The sequence below is a fragment of the Balaenoptera borealis genome, assembly GCF_965194805.1.
Source record: "Balaenoptera borealis genome assembly, chromosome: 7".
NCBI lineage: Eukaryota > Metazoa > Chordata > Mammalia > Artiodactyla > Balaenopteridae > Balaenoptera > Balaenoptera borealis.
In genome coordinates, this window is record NC_138864.1 from 111,902,171 (window position 1) to 111,914,653 (window position 12,483).

At 39.8% G+C, this 12,483-nt stretch overlaps 2 protein-coding genes across 20 annotated transcripts in view; one reads left to right on the top strand and one right to left on the bottom strand.

Moving 5' to 3' along the window:
• Window positions 1–12,483, top strand: part of CALD1 (caldesmon 1) — a 182,559-nt gene that overhangs the window by 119,159 nt on the left and 50,917 nt on the right. The gene's annotated exons all lie outside the window — the stretch shown is intronic.
• The window catches only part of CYREN (cell cycle regulator of NHEJ), a 215,986-nt gene continuing 206,810 nt past the window's right edge, over window positions 3,308–12,483 (bottom strand). The window contains exon 8 of the transcript XR_014246379.1: window positions 3,308–5,142. The gene's annotated coding sequence lies outside the window, so the exon portion shown is untranslated. The remainder of the gene's footprint in view (window positions 5,143–12,483) is intronic.

Genomic DNA, 12,483 nt, shown 5'->3' on the forward strand with positions numbered 1-12,483 from the left:
CTCAGTTGCTCCGCAGCATGTGGGATCTTCCCAGACCAGGGCTCGAATCCGTGTCCCCTGCATTGGCAGGCAGACTCTCAACCACTGTGCCACCAGGGAAGCCCCGAATATAGTTGTTTAAATCATGCTGTGAAACAGTAGTATCTCAGTGGATACAATTCTCATCCAGAAGTTGTCCAATTATTGTGTGCTGTCCTCTATCTTTTTATTTATTTTATCTCTCCTAATTGCTCTTAATGCATCCAAATCTAGCGGTTCCACTCTGTTTGGATGTAGCCAAGGCTATCAGGAAGCCCCATTTGTTAGAATTGTGTTCAAGGAAAAAGTCAACTGTCTGGGCAGAGGAGCACTCAGGCACCTTCTCTATTACAAAGTAAAGGGCATGTACCTTTTGTGACTGTTGGTTTGTATACCAAACTGGCCATTTTTTGCTCACTTTTGGGTTCAAAGATTGGCTTTAAATGATTGACTTTACTGTACCTCTCTTCTGGTTAAGGGTGAAATTACTACTTGCTGTTAATGGATAAATAAATAAGAAAGAATGGCAGAAAAACAGGCAATTGTACTTTGCACGTATGGGGCACTCTATAAATGATATTGCTGAATCTCTCCTGCAGTGGTGACTACACCAAATCTTTATGGAGTTGGTCTCGACTTTTTTGCATGTGTCTTACTGGCCACCTGGCCTCAAGCACACAGGCTGAGTGCCTGGTGGCCACAGGCCTGTCTTTCCTTCCTGGTTGAGGCAATTTGCATTGCTCACTCCTCTTTCCTTCTCCTTACCTTTGACCTATTTCTATCCTTGACATGAGCCCTCACTTCATACTGCTTCTCACGTCCCTCCCAGTTCTGCCAAAATGGCTTTGCAGAGGCAGGGCCAGCTGAGGCAAGAGGAATGGGGGCTGGGGAGGTGCTCTTCTGCCATCTGGAGGCCAGTTTGCCCCTGGCATTCCTAGCTGGACCAGCGAGGATGCCTTTATCCCGTAGAAATGCAGCTTCCATTCTCGCTACTAGCTTCAGATATATCCTGGGTTTTAAAAGGTAGCTGTGGGCTGGCCTAAGATCCCAGCTGCCATGTATAATAATGTTTGAAGTTCCAAAAACCAATTTGCAAATTAAGGTTTTGGAAACAAGCTTTTCATAAATGTAGGACTGCCTGAATTCATTTCCAAGCCTAATTGAATTTTTAAGAGGAGCCTTTAAAAATCTGTAAACCTCACTCATTTCCATGCATTCATTCAACAAATATTCATTGAGGGTTTCCTGTGCCAGTTAGTGCTGCTGGACTAGGCACTAAGAACATAAAAAGGAACAAAACACAGACTCTGGCTTCAAGATTATCTAGTCTTTTAACTTCCCACCCACTGCAGGAATCTTTCTTCAGCCCTCGCACAGCCATCACCCAACATACGCACATCCCCAGATCCGTCAGGGCCGTGGCTGCCATCAGAGCAGTACAGCTGCCCAATCAGCATTAGCCACATCAGTGTTTTCCTGTTTTCTCTTTCCCTCTGACCCTCCGAAAGAAATGCCAGTTTCTTTTAACTTATACTTAAGTATAAACTTAAGTATAATAAACTTAAGTTTATTTTGTGACTCAGTATTTTACATATATATACATACACACGCACAGATCTATTTGAAACAAATATTTCACAAAACAGTGCTCACTCTTGCTATGTACACCCTCTGATATTTTCTTCTTTTCAAGTTGTGCTGTAGATTTTTTTCAGCTTTATTAAGGTATAATCGACAAATAAAATCGTAATATATTTAAAATGCACAATGTGATGATCTGATAGATCTGTACATTGTAAAAGGATTCCCATCATTAAGTTAATTAACAAATTCATCACCTCTCATACTTACCTTTTCTTTCTTTTCTGGTAAGAACACTTAAGTTCTACTCTCTTACCATATTTCAGTTATACAATACTGTATTATCAACTATAGTCACTGTGTTATACATTAGATCCTAAGACTTTATTCACCTTATAACTAAAAGTTTGTAGCCTTTTACCAGCCTCTCCCCATTTCCCCCATCTCCAACCCTTGGCAACCACCATTCCAGTTTAACTTTTTTTTTAATTCCACATGTAAGTGATACCATGCAGTATTCGTGTTTCTCTGTCTGGCTTATTTCACTTAGCACAATGCCCTCCATATTCATTCATGTTGTTGCAAACGGCAGAATTTCCTTCTTCTTTTTTTTAAATAATTTTTGTTGGTGTATAGTTGATTTACAATGTTGTGTTAGTTTCAGGTGTCCTTTTTAAAGGTTGAATAATATTCCATATTATTCTGTATATATTATATATGTTATAATATTCCATATTATATATATATATATATATATATATATATATATATATATATATATATATCTCCATTCATCCACTGATGAACACTTAGATTGCTTCCATACCTTGGCTATGGTGAGCAATGCTGCAATAACATGAGAGTACAGATATCTCTTTGATATAGTGATTTAGTTTCTTGCCCTCTGATTTTCTATATTTTATATATCATTAAAAAATGCTAGTCATAAACTACTAAGTAGATTTCAGAAGCTGCAAACTGAAGTTTGAAAACGACTGAACATATTACATAATCTTGGTAACCCTGACCACACTGGCTGCCTGCCTCAGGGATCAGCCTGGAAGTTTAAGGAGAGGCTTTTCAGGTGGGAATCAGAGGGTCTGGATTCTGGTCTAGCTCCTTCTCTAATCAGCACTGGGATTTCCAGGAAGCCACTTCATCTCGCTGCAACGCAGCTGTAAGATGGAGATGCTCATGCCTGCTCGGGGTAACTTGCAGGGTGGTAAGACCATCCAGTACAATGACGTGCGTTAAAGTATACGGGAAAAAACTAAGTACGTAACAAATGCAAGTGATTATTAAACAGCCCTATTTTTCCCGATTAAAATTTAATATCAGAGGAACCACTTGGAGAGACCATTTGTTCTTTATAGAGTTGTGGAAAGATCCTTGCATGGGCTGTAATATTATGCAGCTTCACAAATGAAAATCTGAGTGGCATTTGTTTGTGATGTTGTAACTAGGTTTGTATTTAAGAAGCTCAGTCAGGTCATCCTCTTTCCTCTGCCCTTAAATACTTTTTTCTGGTTGTAAAATCAAGGAAGCAACTAGGTGGTCGTTGGGTTTTTAACTCATGAGCCAATTTGTGAAGGAGTATGCTTTGCCTGATAGTATCTGCTCTAGCCCACTGGATTTATAAACACTCATTTCCACTGCTATTAAGACTGCTTTTTATTAAAAACAACTGACATTAAATAAAAGTAACCAGTAAAGGAGATAACTTTATTAAGGAGGGTTTAAAACAATAAACTTCTAGAGAAAATATGGTACTTTTCTCACTGATCTTTCACTTTTTCTTTGTAACCTTACTGTAAACCTCATCTCATGCAGACATTGATTAGAATGCTTCTTTCAAGTCCTGATATTCCTATTTAGGGCCTGGTATTTTAGGCTGATATTTTCTATGCTGATTAATTCCTATTTAGGGCCTAACCCACACTAGACATTTGCCTCTTCCAGGCTAGCTCTGCCTGCTACATCAGCTCTCCGTGTCTTTTATTTCCATGACTTCTTTCTGATATTTACAAGGAATGTCTACACTCACCTTTTCTAGAACTCGATTCTCCAAATCACTGTACCTTTCACTTTGTATGCAACTGAGATAATATAAAAAATAATATAATAAAATAAGGACTATATTCACCCCAAGAAGAAGAAAATAAATTTGCCACATTTCCCCCCACCAAAGGCCATAGTTCATAATTACCTTGCATAGTTTCCAGAGAAAAGTACATGAAATACATAAAATTTAAGTAATTTTTTCAACCTACCTTTAATATGATTTCATGATATTTATAGCTTTTGTGTAATTTCCATAGCTACTTAATGAATTATTCTGATATGTCTAAGAATTGAATTGAAAATAATGGTGTTCACACAACTTTTTAATGAGTAAATTAAGGTCCAAGGTGGCCTAGGTACACTGAACTTTTGGAACAGAAGAGATGGCTTTAAAAAGGAACTGATCGCTCACCTCTGCCATTTCTCCGGTAGTCTTTCTGGAGCTAAACAGCACTGTTGGCTGGGAAAAAGTGTCTCAATACTCTTTCTACTGACCAGACCCACCTTTCAAAGCACTAAATGGTCCTATTCTTGGCACATGAAAACTAGAGTCGGGTATCCTGACTCCCACATCTGTGTTTAGACCTCGATCATTGCTAAGTGTGTGACTTGAGCAGGTCTCTTAATTTCACTAGGCCTAAGTTTCTTCATATGTGGGGGGGGGAATTATAGTATCTGTCTTGCAAGTTTAGTGAAAATTAAAAGAATTAGTTATGTGAAGGTGTGTAAACCACAGTGGATGTTTAATCAGTGTTAAATTTTCTACCTTCCCCTTCCCTCTGAGCACTTCCTTTCCTAAAAACCCCAGGAGAGAAATGGCTTGATATCTTATACCAACAAAGCGACTGATGCTAGGGCAAAAGGCAGATGAATTCAGTTTGTGATTGACATGTGTTCAAAAAATCCATCTACTCTAGAAAAATCAGAGGAGCTCTTCATCTCAGATTTTCGTTGCTCCATTTACTTCCTACTTAAAAATGATAACCTATACTACTGTACTTTGGATAACTCTGAAGTTAAAAGAAATGTGCTAAAAATAGACTTGGGGCAAAATATAAAATTACTACTTTTCCAAATTGGCCTAAACCAGACACATTGTGAAGGAGGATGTAGTTAAGAAGTAGGGATTTGTTTGCCAAAGACTTCGATGCCACCAATCTTTTTTTTATAAATTTATTATTTATTTATTTATTTATTTTTTAGTGTGTTGGTTCTTCGTTTCTGTGCGAAGGCTTTATCCAGTTGTGGCAAGTGGGGGCCACTCTTCGTCGCGGTGCGCGGGCCTCTCACTGTTGCGGCCTCCTGCTGCGGAGCACGGCTCTAGACGCGCAGGCTCAGCAGTTGTGGCTCACGGGCTTAGTTGCTCCGCGGCATGTGGGATCTTCCCGGACCAGGGCTCGAACCCGTGTCCCCTGCATTGGCAGGCAGACTCTCAACCACTGCGCCACCAGGGAAGCCCAATGCCACCAATCTTTAAGTAAGCTTGATAAGTAAGGAGGGTATAAATAAAGAATATTAACTTTGAAATCCAGATAAAGTTGGACCCAAATCCTAGTCGCATCATTTTATTAACTATGTGCCCTTTAGCTAATTACTTAATCTCACTGAGTTTCTTAGTTTGTCTATAAAATGAGGAAAAGATATGTAAAGTAGTTAGCACAGTGCCTGGCACTTAGTAAGTGCTCAAAAAAATGTGTGTGAGGTGATTAACAGTGATAATTATTGGCATTAACTGGGTGTCTAGGGGATGAATCTGAGGTAGCTTCCAGGTATTCACAAAAGCATGAGTGACTGTGATGAGTTGTATTAATTTCCTAGGGCTGCCATAACAAAGTACCACAAACTGGGTGGCTTAGGACAACAGAAACTCATTGTCTCTGTCTCACAGTTTTAGAGGCTAGAAGCCTGACATCAAGGTGTCTGCAGGACCATGCTCCCTCTGAATCCTATAGGGGGAGGATTCTTCCCGGCCTTTTCTGGATTCTGGTGGCCCCAGCTGGGCCTTGGTTTGTGGCAGTAGAGCTCCAATGCTTCCATTACTTCACATGACATTCTCCCTATTTCTCTTCACATCACCTTCCCTCTGTCTGCCTCTGTGTCCAAATTTCTCCTTTTTATAAGGATGCCAATCATTTTGGATTGGAGCTCACCCTCATGACCTTATCTTAACTTGATTACATCTTGATTCCAAATAAGGTCACATCCTGAGGTACTGTGGGTCAGGACTTCAACATATTTTTGGAGACGGCACAATTTGACCCATTATATTAGTATACAGAGTTCCTAGAATTAAATGCAACAAACCTGGCCCTTACCTCTACATTTTAAAGTTTGCTGAGGTCTCCATAAGTTGAGCAAACCTTATGCATCCTGGAGAGGCATAATGTGGAAATGGTATTCTGATATGAGTTTGCTGAGTAGTGGATACTTCCTGATCACAAAAGGACAAAAGCTCCTCAGACTCAAGCATCACTGGGGCTTTCTTTTTAACCTCAGTGAGTGAAGGACACCCAGGAAGTCTGTACAGTCTCTTCTCACCCCAAGGGAAACAGCCTTGAAGTCAGAGATTGAACCGTCTCAGGCCTATGCGATTTAGTATTACGGGAAAGACTTACTTTCCACTTACTCTCCCTCCCTGGTATACATTTTTAAATTTCTGACCTTACTCAAACATTCAGTTTGACCCAGGGAAACATTACAAATCTGACTCTCTTAGATCTGAAGACTTGCAGGTTGGGAGGGAGACCCTGTAAAACATTCCCTCCACCTAGAAGCTTAAGAAGTCTAGTTTTATGAGCCCACCTAGAGCTACAGGTAAATCTCAAACCAAGATCCTCAGGTAACAGAGGAGCAAAAGGAACACAGCAAAGGTGAAAACTGAACATATGAGGGAGTAAAATTATAAGTTACAACAGAAGGCATCTTAATAAATCAGATGGGCTACTAGTTCAATGTAATGAACCACTCACCTAAATAAACAGTAAAAGGTGCTAATAATTGTCGAAAAAAATTATTAACAAAATAGAACCATTCGATCCTTAAATTGAGTACTGTATTAGTTTCCTAGGGCTGCTGTAACAACGTACTACATACTGGGTGCCTTAAACTAACAGGCAGGGTTGTTTCCTTCTGAGGGCTGTAAGGGAGAATCTGTCCCAGGCCTCTCTCCTAGCTTCTCTTAGTTTGACTGTCCTTGGCATGCAGATCCATCACTCCAATCCTCTGTATTCACATGACATTCTCTCTGTGTTTCTTGACATAGTCTACCCTCCATGCATGTCTATGTCCAGATTTCCTCCTTTTTATAAGGACACCGGTCCTATTGGATGAGGGCCCACCCTAATGACCCATCATAACTTGATTACCTCTGTAAAGGCCTTATTTCCAAATAAGGACACCTTCTGAGGTCCTGGGGATTAGGTGCTCAACCAACCAATCATTTTTAGAGGACACACTTCAACCCATAACAAGTACTGAAAGATTTAAAATACTCTAATGTGACATTGCATAGTTTAATTCATAAGCAATAAGTGGGATAATTTTCTAGTACAATTAAAATGCCAGCTGGCTGAAGGATATGGGGGCAGTGCCAGGCCATCTGTCTAAAGCCATTCCAGTGACACTCAGAACCAACCTCCATGCGTAGAGTTCTGAACCATCAATTCTCCACTAAGTTTGGGTGTTAAGCCAGCCTCAGAGAAAAATAGGAAAGGGGATTATCCTCTTCCACTGGGACACGAGTGTTTTCTGGCATAGGAAGATAAAGCTGTCTGATGGTAAATTTCCATCCACATTTTAATGAGAAGTGACATGGACTAAGAGAGAGACAGAGAAAATGAGAGATAAAGGGCATTCCATTTATTGCACATTTATTGCACATTTTTAGCCACTACTCTTCCTCTCCACACTCCAGTGCTCAAAAAAGAAAGACAGAGACAGGGTAGTCAACAGAGGAGGAATAAGGGAATACCAACAAAATAATTTTTTCCTATATTTGTTCTGCATGTCTCAGCCTTCTCTGGTGTTAATATTCTCAATGAAAATGAGTTTAAGATCCTTGAGTTAGAAAAATGTTTCTGCCCAGTTCTCCCCTTCATGCTTGGAAACAGCAGCATACCTTAGAAGACATATAAGCACAGAACCTATTTCCCATATGATGAGGAGGAGGAAGAGAATAATAATAGTAACAATAATAATAATAATGGTTAACACTCATACAGTACTTACAATGTACCAAGCACTGTGCTAGTACTTTACAAATACGAGTTTATTTAATTCTTCAACAGCACTACAAGTTAAGCACCATTGTCTCCATTTTACAGATGAGGAAAATGAGGCCAGAGAGGTTGATTCGCTAGCCCACTTCCTCCCTGTGTGGGTGTGTAATGGCTGGCTCCTGGCTCCAAGCTGGCTCCTGGTGGCTCCCTTGCTTTCTCCAGCTAACACTTAATGGATGTTATTCCCGGCCTGTGCTTTCACGGCTCTAACCTCTGGTCTTTGAGTGGGAGAATCTGGCAGCAATTGTAATATGACATCAGATCCTGCTTGATGAGCAAGCTTCTCCTCCTGGTGGAGCAGGGCTGGATGGGGTGAGAGGAGTGGTCTAGTGAGGGTCTTTGATCTTTCATGACTCTACCTTAAATAACCAGCCCAGGGGACTACATATTGCTTTAAGGGCCCTACAAAGAGGCAATGAGTGTACCTTTCCCCCACAGTGGAAAGGTATTTCCATAAAACTGGCAACTCCTCTCATTTCACTGTTACTAATAATCACATGGCTTTCTTATGCCAATTTAAAGAAATAAACTCTTCAAATAATTTTGAACTTCTCCATATCTTAACTTCTAAATCCTGCCCCGTCCAAGTTAGAGAACTGAGTCCTGGAAAGAAAGGGATGTACTACGTCGTTGTTGTGCAAAGAGCCTAGACTTTGGGGCCGGCCAGATGCAAGTTAAGATCCTATGTGTATGGTCTTGGGCAAGTTACTCAACTTCTCTGTGCCCGGTTTGTTCCTCTAGACTGTAAAATAAGAACCATCGTGTCTATTCAGTGCTATTGTAAGGATTAGATGAAATGCATCCTGCCCATTGCCTGACACCTAGTCAGTACAGGCAGATCTCATTTTATTGTGCTTCGCTTTATTGAGCTTCACAGATACTGCGTTTTTTACAAGTTGAAGGTTTATGGCAACGCTGCGTTGAGCAAGTCTATTGGTGCCATTTAATCAACAGCATTTGCTCATTTCTTATCTCTGTGTCACACTTTGGTAATTCTTGCAATATTTCAAACTTTTTCATTATCACTATATTTGTTATAGAGATCTGTGATCAGTGATCTTTGATATTACTCTTATAATTTTTTGGCATTGTTAGCAATAAGGCATTTTTAATTAAGGTACATAAATTGTTTTTTAGACATAATGCTATTGCACACTTAATAGACTACAATATAGTGTAAACATAACTTTTACGTGCACTGGGAAGCCCCAAAATTTGTGTAAGCCCCAAAATTTGTGTATCTCGTTTTATTGTGATATTTGCTGTATTTCGGTGGTCTGGAACTGAACCTGCAGTATCTCCGAGGTATGCCTGGACTGCACAAATGGGAGTTATCACCATTGAATAAGCTTCCTCATTTTTTTTTTAAACAATCTCTATGTTTGCTTCACTCATTCAAAGTCAAGGCTGGCTGGTCTAGTACATTCCTCTTTTTTTGTCACCAATGTTATTATTTCAAATGGACAATGGCTATTGTATTTAGATTATTAGTCTTAGAAATGTTAAACTTACAACTTTATCACAGAGTCAAATTTAGCGGAGTTGGTTGTTAGCAGCAGCCCAACCCCAGAGGACAAAGTGATTCCTGGGGCCTCCTACAGTCTCCCAGGGGCCTAAACACCTTTTGTTTAAAGGTCCTTGGGGGAACTTGAAGACCTAAACTCTCTCTGGTAGGCTTCAGAGCTTCATCTGAGCAGAACACCACAGTTCTATGACTTCTCTGAGATGGAAGAGAGCATCAATCAGAAAAGTCCAAAATTATAATGATGTCCTGACTCTGAATATAAGTCACTCAGCTTCTCTGAGCCTATTTCCTCAACTGCGAAACAGGAATGATAGTAGTGTCTGCCTCACTGGCATTCTAAAGATAAAATTAGAGCATGTACATGATGGAAGTGTTTTATAAACTCTAGAAAGTTAGAATTGTGATTCAAATTATTGTTTGGATGGATCTGAGTTTCTGAGTTGGCTCTGAAAACAGCTTAGCCACTAAACAGGATGGGATTAACAGGACAGCCCTGCTGACACAGATCATAACAGGACGGCATCTCATTCTGACTTGGAAGCTGCTCCCAGTTGTACTAATATCATAGAAAAAAAGCTTGGTTTAAGCAGTGGAAGATTGTGAACAAAGGAAGAAGGTGGTTAGGTAGGTAGGACAAGGGTCAGAGCATGGAGAGGGGACCCCTGTAGACAGGTGAGAAGCAGAAAGACAGAAGGGGGGGCAGGGCTTTTATTTTGCTTCAGGTTCAAAAAAAAAAAGCAAATGATATCTGTAGGTTCAGGTGTATGCTTAGAACTGGGACAGACCATCCAAGCCCAGCCCTTCTTAAGGTTAAGACCAGATACTCACTGATTATACATATTCAACACCCTGGAAGCATTCAACTTAAAATTTCCTTGACTTCATTACTAAGTTTCAAAAATACCCTTCCAAAAAAATGCATTAAAAAAAACTATTAGGATTGTGTTTTTTTGGTTTGGCCTTAAAAAAAAATTTTTTTTTCATCCAAAACCATAATTGTGGCCTACCAAGATAGATTCTTCTCCCATACAGCGAGGATTTAATTTTTCCAGTCCCCTCCCTCGGTGCCTGTTACCCTCTGCTCATTTCTGATGAACTGCACATGTTGTAGAAGCCACTCTGGGACTCAGACACGAGCAGTCTCCCTCGCCACTGCCAGTGTCCTAATAAGGGAATGAAGGAGCTCCTATTGGTGAGGTAAGAGGAGTCAGGCGGCGGATGATATTTTTGCTGATTGGGGAGGATAAGGTGTGGTTTGGCAGGTACCTCGTTGGTTTGGCTGCGGCTCCCGAACTAGTTTTTTTTCTCTTTTTACAGTTCGAATTCTGTAAAACAGACACTAAGAATCGTTTTCTCGCTTAAAGCTTAGCTGAGCTTTAAGAGTATCATCTTGACACAGACCATCCATGATGGAGGAAAGATGGGAATGTGGAGTGAAGTGAAGTTTTCATCCTGAAAGGAGGTTGAGGGGCTGCCACCAGAAGGAAGGTGACCTCAGACTCAGTCAGATTTGGTCATGGAGAGAACAAGGGGTAGACCATTCAGTGTATTTAACCAATGTTTAATAAGTTTAAAAATTTATCTGCACAAAAATATCAACTTTCACTTTCTGCTTGCCAATATTGATGTACCCTAATTTTAAAAAATAAAAGAAACAAAAAGAATGTTTAGGATCATAAGGACAAGTGGCCTCATCTATTTCCACTCTGATCTCTAAATACTTGCCCATGACTCCTCTGTCCACTGTTTTCGGAATGTCTCTACGCTGCCTTTTAACGTGACTGCATCTGGCCCGAACTGTTCCTCAGTCACTCATTATGAATCAGTATTTCTCAACCTGGCTGCAGACTGGAATCACTTGGGGAGCTTTAATGCCTGGATTATGCCCCCAGCGGGTCTGATTTAATTGATCTGGGGCACAGCTTGGGCAGAAGGATTTTTAAAAGTTCCCCCAGATGATTCTAATGTGTAGCCAAGATTGAGAACTACTGCTCTGGATGCGTCCTCTATTGTATCATCCAGCTCCCCGTGGGCAGGGCCAGTCTCTTTCTCTTTCTGACGTTTTGAAACCTTTAAAGAAAATACAATATGTATATGAAACGAGTTAGACAGGTTTCTTCTCAGGTTGGTAAATTCAGTTCGGTTGTTTTAAACCTAACAGCAGAGAATTGTGCTTTCAACCAAAATCGACTTCTAGACACATGGGTATTATTTGAACTTTATTTTCCATGCATGTAAAGAGTGAAATTCTCTGCCAGCTAGTCGAAAAACAGTGATTCCATTTCAAAGGCATAATAATAATAATGAAGTTAAATTTTTAATGTTTTAATGTTTTCTCTGTGTTCATGCAAGCTATTCATCTTTTGATATTTAATTTAGTTAGTAAATGCTTCTTCATTTGACTTTTCTTTTAATATTAACCCAACTTCACATCCTGAAACTGTGAAATTGCTATCTGTAGCAAGGATAGGATGATATGACTGAGGAATTTTTAAAAAGTATTTTAAACCATCCATCTTTGAAAATAAGATCTGAGAGTGTAGTACCAACATGGGGAGAAGTTTTGAATTTTGGAAGAGTGATGGATTAATCAGATGTCCAGAATAACTTATTACTCTCAACTTCCTCACTGGAAATTTCATTACCAAAGAAGAAAGGTCATTTAGAAATTCAGGAGAACAGCCTGAGCTAGGAATATAAATTAGAAAATCATCACCTAAAAATTGACTAACAAGGAATAAACATAGATGGGATTACCCAAGGCAAGTATGTTGAGTAAGAAAAGACTAGTGCTGAGGAAGACACAAAGGAAACTACAAAATAAACAGTAGGCAGAGAATTTCACAAAGGAAGGTATGGTCAACAGTGTCAAAGACCTCTGTGAGGTCAAATAAAATGCAGTCTGAAAAGGGCCATTGGACACTTTGTTCCAAAGTGTACCTCTAGAGAGCACAAGCCCATAATACAATGTTATTGGGGGTTATGGCTACTAACATTTGGATCAAAAATAGTCAACCTAAT